Raw genomic sequence first — 15,791 nt, forward strand, 5'->3', positions numbered from 1 at the left:
CATTATACTCAGGCATGGAAGGAAAGCTACATAGAAGTTAGAAAACATTAAAATGGCTAGCTGAAAAAGTACTGATAATATATTTAAAAGAGACCATGGCATTTGTCCAGGGAAACATTTAGTATCCATAAGAGATGCTACAATGAAGATGTATAAAGTAGTTCCTGTGTTTGTCCAAAGTAGGAAAACTGTAACAATCTCCTTATAAATTAAATGTTCAACTTTTAGAATGTGTGACATGAATTACTATAGATGATGAAGTGGCAGGTTTCAGCACACATTTATTCTTAGGTATTCATTTCACTATAGACACACTTTTTCAGTGATTTTGAGACACTAGATGAGATAAACAAGGAAAACGGGCCTTCCTGAGGGGCTTAGGTTATTGCTACAGTCACTATTTTTTGATGTAACATAAAATATATACTTGAAAATATTTAGCACTTCACATATACCTTAAAATGTGTATCTTAAAATACAGGCTGAAATGGCACTTGCCATCCCAAAGGAGAAAATTTGGGGCCATCTAGAGAATAGGTATATTCCCATTAAGATGTTATAGTAGCAAATTAATTTGGAATGTCGTTTTGTTAGTGGGTGAAGGAACCCAAACTCTGATGTTGTCCTAGGTGAGACTTGGACATTTTCTGCATTGTAAGCATCACAAAAAGACAGCACACCGTAAGAGAGCCTGCTGTAGCATAAAGTAGGTATGAACTAAGTGTTCTTGTTTTATTAGCTCCCTTCTGCCTACGTGTGAAACTGAGTGGTTCCTGGATTAGGCCAGGGAAATGTAATCTAGGAGACACAAGGATCTCTTGTAGATGTGGTTAGAGAGCGTGAATACAGTGAGGGAGATCAAGCAGTTAGTGGTCAGGGAATGGGACCAAGATACAAACGTTAGTGGTTAATGGTCTGTGTCTAAAGTGAATTTATTTGGAACATCAAGTATTGCCTTAAGTGTTTATATTACATTATTTAACACATACAACCTTCTAAACAGAAATTAACTCTTATAAATCCAAAATACTAAACTTACTAGTATAAATGCATTAGATGTTTTAGTACTGAGAACAATTTAGTAAGATTTTACCTCAAAATCAAAACCTAAATCAATTATTTATATCATTGCTAGGATCTTCAGAACTGTAACTACAAAGATTTTGTTAACAGATGTACTCTCATTCTTTAACACTTAGGACTATATAATTCTTAAGGAAACTTAGTCTTTTCTCCCCAGTGGAGTGTGCAAATTATGCAGCTGAGTTTTCCACATTTGGAGAAGTCACAGGGGTCAGCTCATCCAAGTCCTGTGCATAAGCCTTGCCCTGGGAAAGCCACCTTCTTAATCATGGCATCTCCCCTGCCAGGTAAGTGTGAGACTTACTCTTTTATCCAAGTGAAATTTTTACATTTCTTTTGGTATTGTCTGCCCACAGGTCGTATGTATCTCTGTGTGTGTTTTAACAGATATTTCCCATGATTCAGAAAAATACCACTTAACTGAGTTGTTTCTAGTTTCTTCAGTGATGCAATAAAATAGACCAGATGAATAAATGACTTTGCTTTGGAATATTTTATGATTCATGGCTTTTTAGGCTTAATGTGATTCAACAGACCACAGCCATTTTTCTCCTTTTTGATGCTCCAATTTTCACAATTTTGGCCTGAGAGAACCCCATTCATGTTGACTTCTGTGACCCTTTAATATGATGCCATTAATATTTAAAAGCCTCTTTGCTTTCAGACACAACATGATTTTTCAGTCTTATTTATACATTCCTGCCCCTAACATTCTTATCTCTAAGGAAGTCTGGTTCATTTGAGTGGAAAAATACAATTAAGAGTGAGAATCTGGACACCAAGGTAAACCCTTTCAGTGGATGAAACTACAGAAAACATGTCTTTTTTTTACAAAGGCATCTATAATAATAAAAGTATAATATGCTAATTAGACCAGACATCCTTCTGGATGACCTTCCGGATGAAGCCGGGGCTACGAGGGAAGCCTGGGTCCAGGGTGCCAGTGGGAAGCCGGTGCTGGCAGCTGGGGGAAGGAAGGCCTACTCTTGCACAAATTTCATGCATCGGGCCTCTAGTACATCCATATTGATACTTCCAATTAAGTTCTACAGTAAATAGTTCCCTTTTAAATTTTTAATTCTGTATTGTATTTGTACCTTCTTTCCTTTAATACTGAAAAATAATTATCTACCCTATTAAAGCTCATCATCACTTATTTGCTTTATCTGAAAATCCAAGAAAATGGATCCAAAATTATGTGACATTGAAGTAAGCAATAATATAATTGAATAAAATTCAAAATATTTTATATGCACTTCCCTTTGTCCTTAGACTATACTCACTAGTAATATTTTATCAGATTACCTTGTTCTGGAGTTGCTCTTAATCTCTCAGGCTGTGTGATTATATAATAAGTATTTGATAGTCAGTTTGGCTCCACTTTTTGAGTTCACTTTCAATTTAAAATGTTGGCATTCTTTGAAGCTCCTCAAATATGGAGACTTCCAGCTACTAGTGTTTTCTTGGTAGGAGGAAACATGTGAAGAGAAGAGAGTTTTTTCTTCTTCGCCATTAATTAAAACTCAGGAGGTCAGTCTCCAAATTTATCTGGTCCATCTATATGACTCACTAGATAATTATAGGCTCAAGATGAATACATATGAAATTTACTTGGGGAAGCCATCTCTTCTTCCTATTGTTTAATTCTCAGTACTATTAAAATCCATGTGTGTATACATGCTGAGTTAACTTTTAACTCTACTAAATGCCATCCTGATCTTAAAACTTTTTTGGGGGGGGGCTTCTTTTTCTAAGGTACAAGTTTTTAGTCACTGTTTTCTAACCAACATAATATATCATGTTATGTAGTGTTAAATCAAGATTTACCACATATAAGTCCAAAAATTATTTCAATAGTAGTTGTAGACTTTAATTTTTCTGCAGGGTGATAAAAATATATGCATAGTCTTGCCCTGGCCAGTGATTTTCAGTGGTTAGAGCATCGGCCGCCTGCCCACTAAAGGGTCTTGGGTTCGATTCCCAGTCAAGGGCATGTACCTGGGTTGTAGGTAACATCCCTGGCCCTAGTCAGGGTGTGTGCAGTAGGCAATCAATCAATGTGGATGTGCCTCTCTCACATCAGTGTTTCTCTATCTCTTTCTCCCTTTCACTCTCTCTAAAAAATCAATGGAAAAAATGTCCTCTGGGTGAGAAAGATTAACAAAAAAATAACATATATATAGTATAGTCTTATAATTCCATTTGATTAGCAATAAAGTACAAGCATTTGATGTTTTGCTTAAAATCTTCTTTTGACTCATGATCAGAATTCAAATTTTATTTATATGGATATTATTGTTACCTCTAATTACTAACAAATCTATAGCAAAACTCTAATGTTTAAGAGGCTTTTGGATAAGTATAGACATCTATTACTTTATACTATATGAATTCAAATTCTCAAGTGTCAATTAGGTATATTAGAAAATACAATAAAAGTTTATCAAATAAACTATAATTAAGTTTTTACAACAGCCAGAGAAATGTGTCTGAAATTATATTTTAATCATTATCTATAAAATTCAGGTGTAAAAATTTTTATAAAATCTTATAAGTTCAAGATTACATGAATAAGTAGATGAATCCTGCTAAAACTGATGTATAAAATATTCAGTTTCTATAATTAGAGCACATTTCAATTACATTATGTTTTAATTTTACTCCTTTTTTAGAGGGAACAAATTATATCATCTATAAAACATATTAACTTGCAAGTAAAAATAGAGCCATTCACACAGTTATTCATATTTAAATGTAAGCTTTTAATCAGTATCTTCTGACAAAGATTCTTCATTTAAAATACAAACAATTCCTTCGCCACTTTTTTGATGTTTACTCTGATGAAGGAGTTCCAATTTGATCAATTTCCAATGGCTCAAAAGTTAACTTTAATAAAATAATATTCTCCTGAACAGGAATCTTTGTCTAAAAATGAAATTACCTTCTACTTCTCACCAGAAGTAGCAGACACAATGGTCATTTTGTAAACATGACAGGATGCCAAAACACAATACCAGAAGAATGCTGGCAACACAGTAGATGTGCCTTATTTGTGAGGGACATGTTCCAAGACCCCCCAATAGATCTCTGAAATCATGGATAACACCTAACTCTACGTATACTATGTTTGTATTCCCTATACATATATATCTTTCCACTTAAAGGAAGCACTTCATGGCTTTTCTTTGGTGTATCTGAATTGCCAGCATTACTACTCTTGTGTTTTGAGGAAATATTAAGCAAAATAATGATTATTGAAGCATAGATACTGCAACACCACAACAGTTGGTCTAATAACACAGATGGCTCCTAAGTGACTAATGGGCAGGAGTATATACCATTCAGATCCAGGCAGGAAGGTAATGGGTGAATGGGATTTCGTCATGCTACTCAGAATGACTCACAAATTCAAAACATATGAATTGTTTATTTCTGAAATTTTCCATTTACCTTTTTGGACCACAATTGACCACGGGTAACTGAAACCATGGAAAGCAAAAGTGAGGTTAAGGGGAGACTACTATACACTTTAGAGCAAGCATGTCAAACTCAAAGGATAACACGGGTCAAATAAGCGAGGTTTAAGTTTATGTGGGCCGCAAAAAAAAAAAAAAAAAAAAAAAAAAAAAGCTTAAATTTTCATAGAAACGTAGGTTTATTTCAATAGAGACCTAATGAATACAAAGGGCTGAAATAAATGAGTAATCGTTAACATAAAATAATAGAACATTTTAATAAAAATTAATAGTTTTTCTTGAACATTAACTTACCAGCCACTGAATAACTGCACAAATTAATAAGCATAATGCAAATAAACCTATTTTTCTTGATCTCCGAAAATGAAATATTTCCTGTTGTGCACACCAAACAAGTCAGTACAAGACTAATGATAGCAATCAGCTGCTAAAACATTCGCTGCTAACATTAGTGGAGAGAAATGGTGCGCCTGCGTGTAAGGCGAGTAAGGGAAATGAATGCAACACGATTATAGTAATCAGTCATTAGTGAACATTGTAGTTTGTTATTAATAACTAGAGGCCCAGTGCATGAAATTCGTGCATGCGGGGGTGCCCCTCAGCCCAGCCTGCACCCTCTCCAATCTGGGATCCCTCTCACAATCCAAGACTGCTGGCTCCCAACTGCTCACCTGCTTGCCTTCCTGATTGCCCCTAACAGCTTCTGCCTGCCAGACTGATCACCCCCTAACCACTCCCCTGCCAGCCTGATCGACGCCTAACTGCTCCCATGCCAGCCTGGTCACCCCTAACTGTCCTCCCCTGCAGGCCTGGTCACCCCTAACTGCCCTCCCCTGCAGGCCTGGTCACCCCCAACTGCCCTCCCCTGCAGGCCTTGTTGCCCCTAACTGCCCTCCCTTGCAGGCCTGGTCCCTCCCCACTACCCTCCCCTGCTGGCCTGATCACCCACAACTGCCCTCCCCTGCCAGACATCTTGTTGCGGCCATCTTGTGTCTACATGGGGGCAGCCATCTTTGAACACATGAGGCAGCCATCTTGTGTGTTGGAGTGACGATCATTTGCATATTACCTCTTTATTACATAGGATTATGTATAACAGGATATTGTAAAAATTAAGTTATGAAATTTTTATTAAAGCGTTTCTTACATATTATATTGGCTGGGCCGAAAAAAAATACATTGTGGGCCTCATGTGGCCCACAGGCTGCGAGTGGAAATTTGAGGACTATGTAAAATAGTGCTTGCTTTAGAGGGTCAGTTATGTACCCTTGTGAGCTGTGAGCATGTGGCTCACTGGGAGCTGTTGCTGCCCAGCATCGCAGAACATATTGTGCTGCATATCACAGCTGGGAAAAGAGCAAAATTCAGAATTCAAAGCAGGGTTTCTACTGCATGTGTATTGCCTTTGCACCATCCTAAATTCAAAAAATTGAACCACCGTAAGTCGGGGACCATCTGTAATAGTAAACTTTGGACTTTCAAGGAGTTGAAACGCTAAGAAAATTATAATCTAAAAAACCAAAAACTTCCATAGGTAGGACAAGCTGCTGGAGTTTAAGTCAGGGCTCTGGTTCATCTTCCTTGTAATGCTCTTAGTTCCACTCTCTGTGTGTTGGTGTCATTCTTGCTCTGGTAACATATGGCTATCGCAGTTCCAATCTCCGCACACAGATGGAGCCTTCCAGCAGGCTTTCTCATGCCTCTTTGGACCGAATCCTATCACATGCTCATAAAGCTCAGCTCAGTCATTGGCAAAAAATAGAAACACCATGATTCGGCTTATAAACATCAAAACCCACACTTGGGGCTTGAGCAGAAACCAACCTTCACTGAACCTTATGTATTCAGAGGAGGATGGACACATAGATAAAACTAAAATTATGTTAGGAAGGCAGAAATATGAATGTCCAAAGGCAAAAAGCATTGTTAATTACAACCTGCAAATATAACAAATATTGTTGATATTTGATAGCATTGAAAAATGTATTTTACATAGTCCTCAAATTTCCAGTAGACTTTCATTTTTATTTCATAAAGTAAAAGTATTATTTTAGCATTATGAAGTTCACCATTATCATAGTTTGCAAAATTTGCAAAGATTACCAATAGGCAAAATATAATCAAATAGATTTCCACATTAAAATAATCACTTTAATATGTCATAAAATTTTTCTTCTCATATTTCATCAGTAAGTTTGATCTGAAATTCAGTATTTGTAATATTGAATAGTTTTGTAAAGACTGATAGTACTGAAAATATAGCACTTTTAACAATAAACATCATCGCAAAATATTAAGGATCTTGAACAAAAACAGGTCCAGAGACAGAGAAGCATCGATCAGACGGTCAAACCTCAGAGGGAAGGTAGGGGAGGGTGAGGGTAAGGGGGAGAGATTGACCAAAGGACTTGTATGCATGCATATAAGCCTAACCAATGGATGCAGACACCAGGGGGGTGAGGACATGAGTGTGTGTGTGTGGGGGGGGGGGAGGCAATGGGAGGATAAGGACACATATGTAATACCTTAACCAATAAAGAAAAAAAATATTAAGGATCTTAATTATCACAGGAAAATATTTATCACTCACCTATGAAATGTTAAAGTCAAAATTTACACTGGCAAATATATTTCCAATTATTACTAAAAATCCAAGTTGTATGTCATATTTTGCCTTATATTGAACAATAACATATTGATTTTACTTTTTGTTTTAGTTTGTTTTCCTCCCATGTCACATATATCTTTGCTGCAAGTTATAATAGAGGAGCCAGAGACTAATATTAAAATACATATATATGTGATAAAAAAAAAAATAAAATCACTGCAAAGACTAGTACAGAGTCTATATAAACAATGCAATCATGACTAACAAGTCATTTTGCTCTCATCTTTAGAATCTGAGATTAGGAGCAGGGGAATAGGTTCTTATTTGGTAGACACTAATATAAAAAATAATTTTAATGTGACAAGGCATTACTGTGCCATCAGTGTCACTATAACTCCAACATGAAAAAGGAGAGCCCTTTCACTTATTTACATGTTATGTCACTGTTTCATTAGCTTACATTTCAAAAAGATGCAAATCATGTATTTATGTATACACATATACATATATATGTATTCATTCATTAGTATATGAGACTATGTCTTTGTACCAAATATTAACTAGAAAATTAAGTTATCCCTAACCAGTTTGACTCAGTGGATAGAGCGTCGGCCTGTGGACTAAGGGTCCCAGGTTTGATTCCTGTTAAGGTCATGTACCTTGGTTGCGGGCACATCCCCGGTAGGAGGTGTGCAGGAGGCAGCTGATCGATGTTTCTCTCTCATCGATGTTTCTAGCTCTCTATCCCTCTCCCTTCCTCTCTGTAAAAAAAATCAATAAAGTGTATTTCTAAAAAAAGAAAATTAAGTTATATAATTCAGAACACAAGAGAAAATTATTTATGTGCTATTTATAATCACCCATTTTGCCATTTTGCTACTTTACCTTCCCAATACTATTATCTTTATTTTAATCTATACATAGAAAACAGGGTTGAGGTAATTATTCAGAACACTTAGGGAAAAAATAAAGTCAATTTATTTTCAGTCTCTGGAAACCTAATTCAAAAATAGTACCCTCCATGTAAAAATTCCAAGATAAAAGAAACTTTATTTTTATTTATTTGGTCTGTAATTTACTGAGTGCCCAGCAATATGCTAGGTACTACTGAAATAAAGACTAAGACAAAAATCAATCCCCTCAAAAAATTCTAAGACAAGTGAATAACAAGGTACAAATTGCTTGTTACATTTGATAAATGTGGTGTAAAAACATTCCTATAAAAGGCCAAAGAAGTAATGGAGAAAGTAAACAGGGGAAGGCTTCACAAGGGAGGTCATCTTAAACTGATCCTTGAAGGGTGAATAGCAGAGGTCAGAGAGGACATACAAGAAGATTTCCAGCCCTAGGGGGTTTGGCTCAATGGATAGAGTGTCAGCCTATAGACTGAGGGGTCCCAGGTTCGATTCCAGTTAAGGGCACATGCCCAGGTTGTGGGCTCAATCCCCAGTAGAAGGCATGCAGGAGGCAGTCAATCAATGATGCTCTCTCAACTTTAATGTTTCTCTCTCTCCCTCTCCCTTCCTCTGTGAAATCAATAGAAAAATATATTTTTTAAAAAAGATTTGCAGACCAAGAAGACTTTGTGATCACATGTAACTTATCAAAGCTAGAACACAAGTATAAGTAAGAAGGAATGGCAAAAGAGGAGTCTGATAGGGTTGGTCAGATTATGAAGGGCTTTGAATATCGAGTGAAACATGTTTATAGGAGATGGACATTATTGTAGGTGTTAAGAAATTGACATATTTTGGGGTTTTGATGGAATCCTTTGGTAGCTCTATGGAAGATGAATTTTAAAGGGATAAGATTGAAGACAGGGATATGAATTATAATTTATTACAACAGTACATGGATCAGTCAGTGTCTAATCTAAAGAAGACTGACAGAACACAGAGAATGGTGTATATCTGAAGAAGCCAGAGGAGATAAAATAAGCAGAACTTAGAGACAGTTTTGATTTGAACGCTCAAGGTGAGGTAGGACAAGTTTTTGGGTTTGGTGGTTCAATTTATAGAAGAATTATGAAAGAAAGACCAAGGACTATTATTTTATTGCTGTTCTCACTTTTGTTTGTTACTTTGTGTGTTCTGAGAGTTAGAAAAGAGGAAATGATTTGTTAAATGATGCCTGGTGGTCAGTCAGTAAATTGGTGTTCTGAGCTCAATTTCCCACATGGGGGAGAGGGTTTCCTCTATACCAACAAACCATTCTCAGAATATCAGCAGGGTATCCAAGAATTCAACTCAACTCTGACACTATCTACCCTGAGATAGCATCAGATTCCACAGGTTACGGGTTCAGTCCTACAAGACTGTCCTCCTCCTGCCCCCTCCCTCTCAAACTCAAACACACACACACACACACACACACACACACACACACACACACACACTTCAGATGCCAGCCACAGCCCAGGCTTGAACCTATGTTTCTGATGGACTGGCTGCAGATTAAAGATTAACAACCCCCTTCAACTCAATGCCAGTCTCAAGTCCAGTTTGTTACCTGTACTTCTAAATGAATGGCTTTATATCAGAGGTTCCCACAACTCCCTTTTTAGGGTCAATTAAATTGCTAGAATGGCTTACAGAACTCAGAGAAGCATGTTACTTAATAGTTGCATTCACTGTTAGCCTCATAGATTTATTACAAAAGGATATAACTCAGGAACAGCCAAATGGAAGGAATGCATAGGTCAAAGTATGGGGGAAGGACATGGAGTTTCCAGGCCCTCCCTAGGCAAGCCACTCTCCTAGCATTTCCACCTGTTGACCAAACTGGAAGCTCTCTGGACCCAGTCCTCTTGGGTTTTTAATGGAGACTTTGTTATGTAGGTATGGTTGCTTAAATCATTGGCCATTGGCCGTTGATTAAACCTGAGATTTGGGGAATGGGACTTAACCTTTTGCACTCGGATGTCGAGTGTGACTCGACATGGTTAGCATCGGTAGCAGCTCGAGAAAAAAGCAAGCGAGTGCAAAGGATTAAAAGTTCCAATATTCTAATCACACTAGTAGCCCTGCACACGAATCCGTGTGCCAGTAGCTCTCTGCAGGGCCTGACCACTCCGTGCCCGCTGCCCAGAGGCTCTCCGAGGCCAAGAGGCCCATCTGTGGCCAGGCATGGAATGCTTGCCTCATCGCCAGGTGACAAAGAAGCAAGTATTCTGTGCCCCAGCCTGGCCAGAGGCCCATCCACGGCTGGACGTGGAATGCTTGCCTTGTCGCTGCAGCGACAAAGCAAGCATTCTGCCAGGCCGCTCACACTGCCCGCTCTCAGCGGCCGCCACCCTGGGACTGGGGGAATCCGGCAGGGCTGAGAGGACTGGGCACCACCATCTTTTGGCTATGGGTACCGCCATCTTTGTGACGGAGTGACAGTTAATTTGCATTATTACCCTTTTATTAGATAGGCTTATTAGATAGGATGGTTGGTTCCATTGGCAACCAGCCCCCATCCTTCGGTGCTTTCCTAAAGTCACCTCATTAACTTAACAAAAGATGCCTTTACCACAATGAAGTTCATCTTGCAGACATTTCTCCTTGTGGTTCCAGAGGTTAGTGAGAGATTATGAGTATACCTTTATTTCAATAAGTTGTATAATAACTGCAGGCCTCTTGCACAATTTAAAGAATAGCTTTCAGTATCTAAGGCAACATTTCATATGGAAAAAAAATTATTCCTCTGGGATGCTCTTTGAATAGTGATCCTATTTTAAGCATTAGTATGTAAGACATTCCCCCACAATACCATTATCAGTAAAATGTTATGGAAGGTCATTTCATTTGTAAAGAGAAAACTCTACCTACATCTCTCACACAAAAAATATAGTTTGAAAAAAAAAAGTTTCCATCTCATTAATCTCTCTAAGGGTGGGGCCTTTTTTTCTTTTTAAGAAACTTAGCAATTACGTGGTTCTCAAAAACAATTAGGCAAATGGCTGAATTATATCATTGAGAAGTAGCTTATTATAGTAATTAAGAGGATTTCTTTAAAATGTGTACATGTATGTGTATAGATCCATTTGGAGTGGCTATAAAGTTTATTTCTCCCAAGACAGTGAGTTTCCTCACTCAATATCCAAGAATCAGGTAGATGACAAAATTATCAAACTGGATATTTGTTAGAATTCATTGAAACTCTAGCATTTTGCAATTTTTATAATCTTAATGTTAAAAATAGAGAAAAATGGAGAATATTTATTTAACCCAAGGCAAGAACTAATAAATCCAAAGCTTCTAGATCACCTACTTGATCAAGATCAGTTTTAGTTGGAAAATAAACTTACATTAATTGTGTGTGTGTGTTTACTATGTGTATGTGTTGTGGCAAATACCATTGAAAGGAATTTGAACAGCAGGTGCCTGTTATTAAAGTCAGTCACTGACAGTTTATAATGCATCTGGCTGACCTCTTCTGAGACAAACAGCCACTGGAAATGCAGTTATAATCTTCACTGAGCCCTGTGGGACTTATAGGTGGATAGAGTAAGCATGCATATTCCAAATAGGTGACATTTTGATAATACATTCTTTTGAAAATGACATCAAGAAAGGGAGACCTTTACCAGTTCTGTCTTGGAATGTCAGTGTGATGCTTTAGGGATTCACTGAGCTCCTTATCCTGTTAAACTTTTAACCTTCATTGATCTGAAGTTCTTGTTCTAAAACAAAAAGTTGCCTTTCTCTCATAAATTCCTCAAGGAGAAAGAGAGACATGCAGTCATAAATTATTGACTCTCTGCCTTTTAAAAAAATAGAAAAAGTGGCACTTTGTACAATGTCTGCAACCTGATTTTTTTTTTTTATCTTTTCTCTCTACAATACCTCAGAATCATCGTGGTACAATGAGATTAGGAATTCATATTTAGAAAACTAATGGAGATTCAGGGCTGTGGAAAAGAGCTCACTTGCCTTGGGAAATGATTAACATTTTTAATGTATGTCAAAGCTATAGTCTAATGACAATTGTTAAGTATAAAGTGATACAAAAGTTTTTAATTACCTATAATGAAAACAGCCTACTGAATTAGAAAACAGTTTTGTAAATAATCCCATTGGTTTGAACCAAGGACCAATGAACCACAATTTCCATCTTAAAACGGGCACTTAGTGTCTAGATGTTTATGGAACAAATCCCTAAGGCCACAGGACACGTGATGCTCTGAATAAGTGTGTGTAGTCATACCTATTCAATATATGTTTATATCTGGAAAACAATTTAAAGAATAATGTGGTTTTCAATTAAATTTTTTCCTAACCATTTTCTAACCTATCCTTTATATTTGTTCTCACTAAACTAGATTATGAATGTCTTCTCCATAAAAATGCAAAAACCAGTGAAAATACTTGCAAATCATATATCAGATAAGGATCTAGTATCTAGAATATATAAAGAACTCTTAAAACTCAACAGAAAAACCCAATTCAAGATAGCAAAAGACTTGAATAAACATTTCTCCAAAGAAGATATACAAATGGTCAATAAAACATGAAAAGATGCTTAATATCATTAGTAATTAGAAAAATATAAAAATGACAATACTACCTTGCCCTCACTTGGATAGATATAACTTAAAGACTAAAATATAACACTTGTTGAAGAAGATCTGAAGAAATTTAACTCTCAAACATTGTTGCTGGGAATGTAAAATGGTTCAGCCACTGTGAGAAAAGTTTGGCTGTTCCTCAAAAATCTTAAATATAGAATATGCTGTGTAAATTCTAAGAAGGAAATTCATAGCACTATAGGCCTACCTCAAGACACAAGAAAAAGCCCAAATAAATAATCTAACCCTCCATCTAAATCTAGAAAAAGAATGAACAAAAACCCAAGTATATACAGATGGAAGGAAATAGTTAAGATCAGAGTGGAAGTAAACAAAATAGAAATTTTTAAAAATACACAATGGAAATGATCAATAAAACTGAAAGCTGGTCCTTTGAAAAGATAAAAATAAACCTTTACCGAAAACCATCAAGAAAAAATAGAAAGACGAAATAAATAAAATCATAAACGAAAGAGAAGATGTTACAACCGACACAACAGAAATATAATCCTTTAAGAATACTATGGGCAATTATATGACAACAAATTCCACAATCCAAATAAATGGATAAATTTCTAGAAGCATATAACTTTCCAAAACTGAATGAACCATGGAGAAATACAAAATCTAAACAAACCAATTACTAGCAATGGAATGGTAGCAGTAATAAAAAAAAAATAGAAATAGAACACTCTCATAAAATAAACGTCCAGGACCAGATGGCCTCACAGGTAAATGCTACCAAGCATTCAAAGAATTAATACCTGTGTCTGGCTTCTTCCCTCTGCATAATGCTTTCAAGGTTCATCCGCACTTTGCATGTACCAATTATTTCATTCCTTGTATAGCTGAATAATATTTCTTTGTATGAATGGCACATTTTGTTTATTCATCTGTTGATGGACATTTCCGTTGCTTACACTTTTTGGTCTACTATGGGTAATGCTGGTATGAACATTTTTGTACAAATTTTTGTGTGGTTATATGTTTTTATTTTTTCTTGAGGATATACATAGGAGTGCAATTGCTGGATCATAAAGTAACTATATATTTGAGATTTTGAGGAACTGCGAAACTGTTTTCTACAAAGGCTATACCATTTTACATTTCTCAGTTTAATATAATTCACCTTCACTCTAACTTTTGCATTTAAAATCAATCAGTAGAAGATTTTTCTCTACCTTTCTTTTTTAGGATGCCACCTAGATTTCAGAATTAGTGGGAAGTGATAGCATGAAAAGGCAAAATAAATGTTATAGGAAAATAAAGTTGCAATACTTCCAAAAGTGATTCATAAACATAGAAATCTGAATTCGAATAATGTTTATTATATGCACACAATTGCAATAATCGATAATTTGGAAATCTTGGAAGTTGTCCTAGAAAATGACTATTACACTTTTAATTGGTTGGGAAAAAAACATTCTTGAGGCTGGGAGATTAGCTGTTGAATGACAGAAGGCGGAGAGTTTGGCGAGCTTGAGAAGCAGTGGTGCAGGAGGAAAGCTAGAAATTTGAGATCATGGGAAGCGAACAACAAGGAGACGGGAAGAACCACGGACACTTGGATAAATGGAGTTAAAGTAGAATCTTGGTTCCAATTTGCAGGACATTTAGAAAGTCACTATATAGCTAAAGAAGGCAGGTAGCAAGGTGAAAGCAGAGGTCAAATTGATTTAACAGCAGTTTTGAGGAATTACTGCAGTCAGGCGGGACTGAAGTCTGCAAGCGAAAAGATATAAAACCAGGCCAGGTGGAAGAGGCTGGCACAGAGGCTTGGCAGTTGACATGCTTGGTTAAGAGAATGATTGATAAAACTCTCTACGTTGCTAAAAAGCTGCTTGGAAAATGTTTACAGTAGAATAAAAAAAATGGATACTTGTGAAGACTGGTCTTTGGTTCTCTTTTGTGTCTATCTTTTATATAGATTGATGAGGAAAGAAAAGAAAGTCAATTTAGATGATTAAAGAAACTCTCTCCTTTCAGCCATCCAGACTGGATCTGTTGTCTCCAAACACACTTGGTGATAGGAATTACCTGGCAGCAACAGAAAATATCTTTGACTAAACAGAAGGTTTTTCAAAGACCATTCAGTCAAGCAAATGGCTACCTCATTAACCAGACTGGGAAAGAGTCCAAATGTTTACAAAATAACTGTATTCAACACCTACAGGCACATCCCAAACTTCGTTCATGGGCTTTTTCTCCCTTTCGCTGTATTAAAGCAGCCCACCATTGTCCTAGGTATCATTTTAGCACACTTTTGTTTTTTATTCCAGACAAAGCATGGCTGACAGTGATAAAGAAAATTATATATTCATTTCCCCCCACCAAAAACAAATAGATTTTAAAAAAGACATGTTCAGATGCTCCATGCTTTGAGATTAGGAAATGATTCTAACCCATTCATCTAAATGTGTTCACTTCATCCCTCCTTTAGCTATGTATGCAAGCTGAACCAGTCAGACTGCAGAAGACTTATAATTACCACATCTAATCTAATTCTAAAAAGTCCCTTAAATCCTTTTGGCAAGTAAATTATTTTAAAAAGCAACATTGTTTTTATTTAGCCTCAGGTCGTCTCACTTTACAAAACAATATTATCTGCATTTAATTGGAAAAAAATATATATGGTTGCTTAATATTTTTGCAGCAATTAAGCACATTTAAAACAAGACCAGCCTTAAGAAGAATGTTTTTCTTGGGGTCCCCGGAGCTTCCACTTAAAACCAACCTTCTATTTTCTGTATACACCCACCCTTGGGCTCTTAGTGACCTAAATTTCCTCATTTCTTTTAAGATGGTAATAAGTCAGGATCCAGGACCTTACAATTCAGGTGATTCTATCCACCTCAACATCAAAAGGCACCCACTTGCCTTTGGCTTTAATTCTTCAGGACTTTGCTCTTGGAAAAGCACCTTAGTATTCTGATGTACTTACTTGTTATGCTTGGCTATTTATCTTACCACCCCTCAGGAAAATGTATTTATATCAGAGCAAGGACCTGTTGTTGATAGTGTCTTAGTTCTAAGAAATAACCCTGAGTATAGAATGCCAAGCACTATAGCAGGC

At 36.5% G+C, this 15,791-nt stretch overlaps 1 pseudogene; it reads right to left on the reverse strand.

The window, feature by feature from the left end:
• Positions 1-1,246: 1,246 nt before the first annotated feature.
• On the reverse strand, positions 1,247-1,378 carry LOC114232636 (U1 spliceosomal RNA; annotated as a pseudogene).
• Between the last annotated feature and the right edge of the window lie 14,413 nt (positions 1,379-15,791).

The sequence above is a fragment of the Eptesicus fuscus genome, chromosome 4 (assembly GCF_027574615.1).
Source record: "Eptesicus fuscus isolate TK198812 chromosome 4, DD_ASM_mEF_20220401, whole genome shotgun sequence".
NCBI lineage: Eukaryota > Metazoa > Chordata > Mammalia > Chiroptera > Vespertilionidae > Eptesicus > Eptesicus fuscus.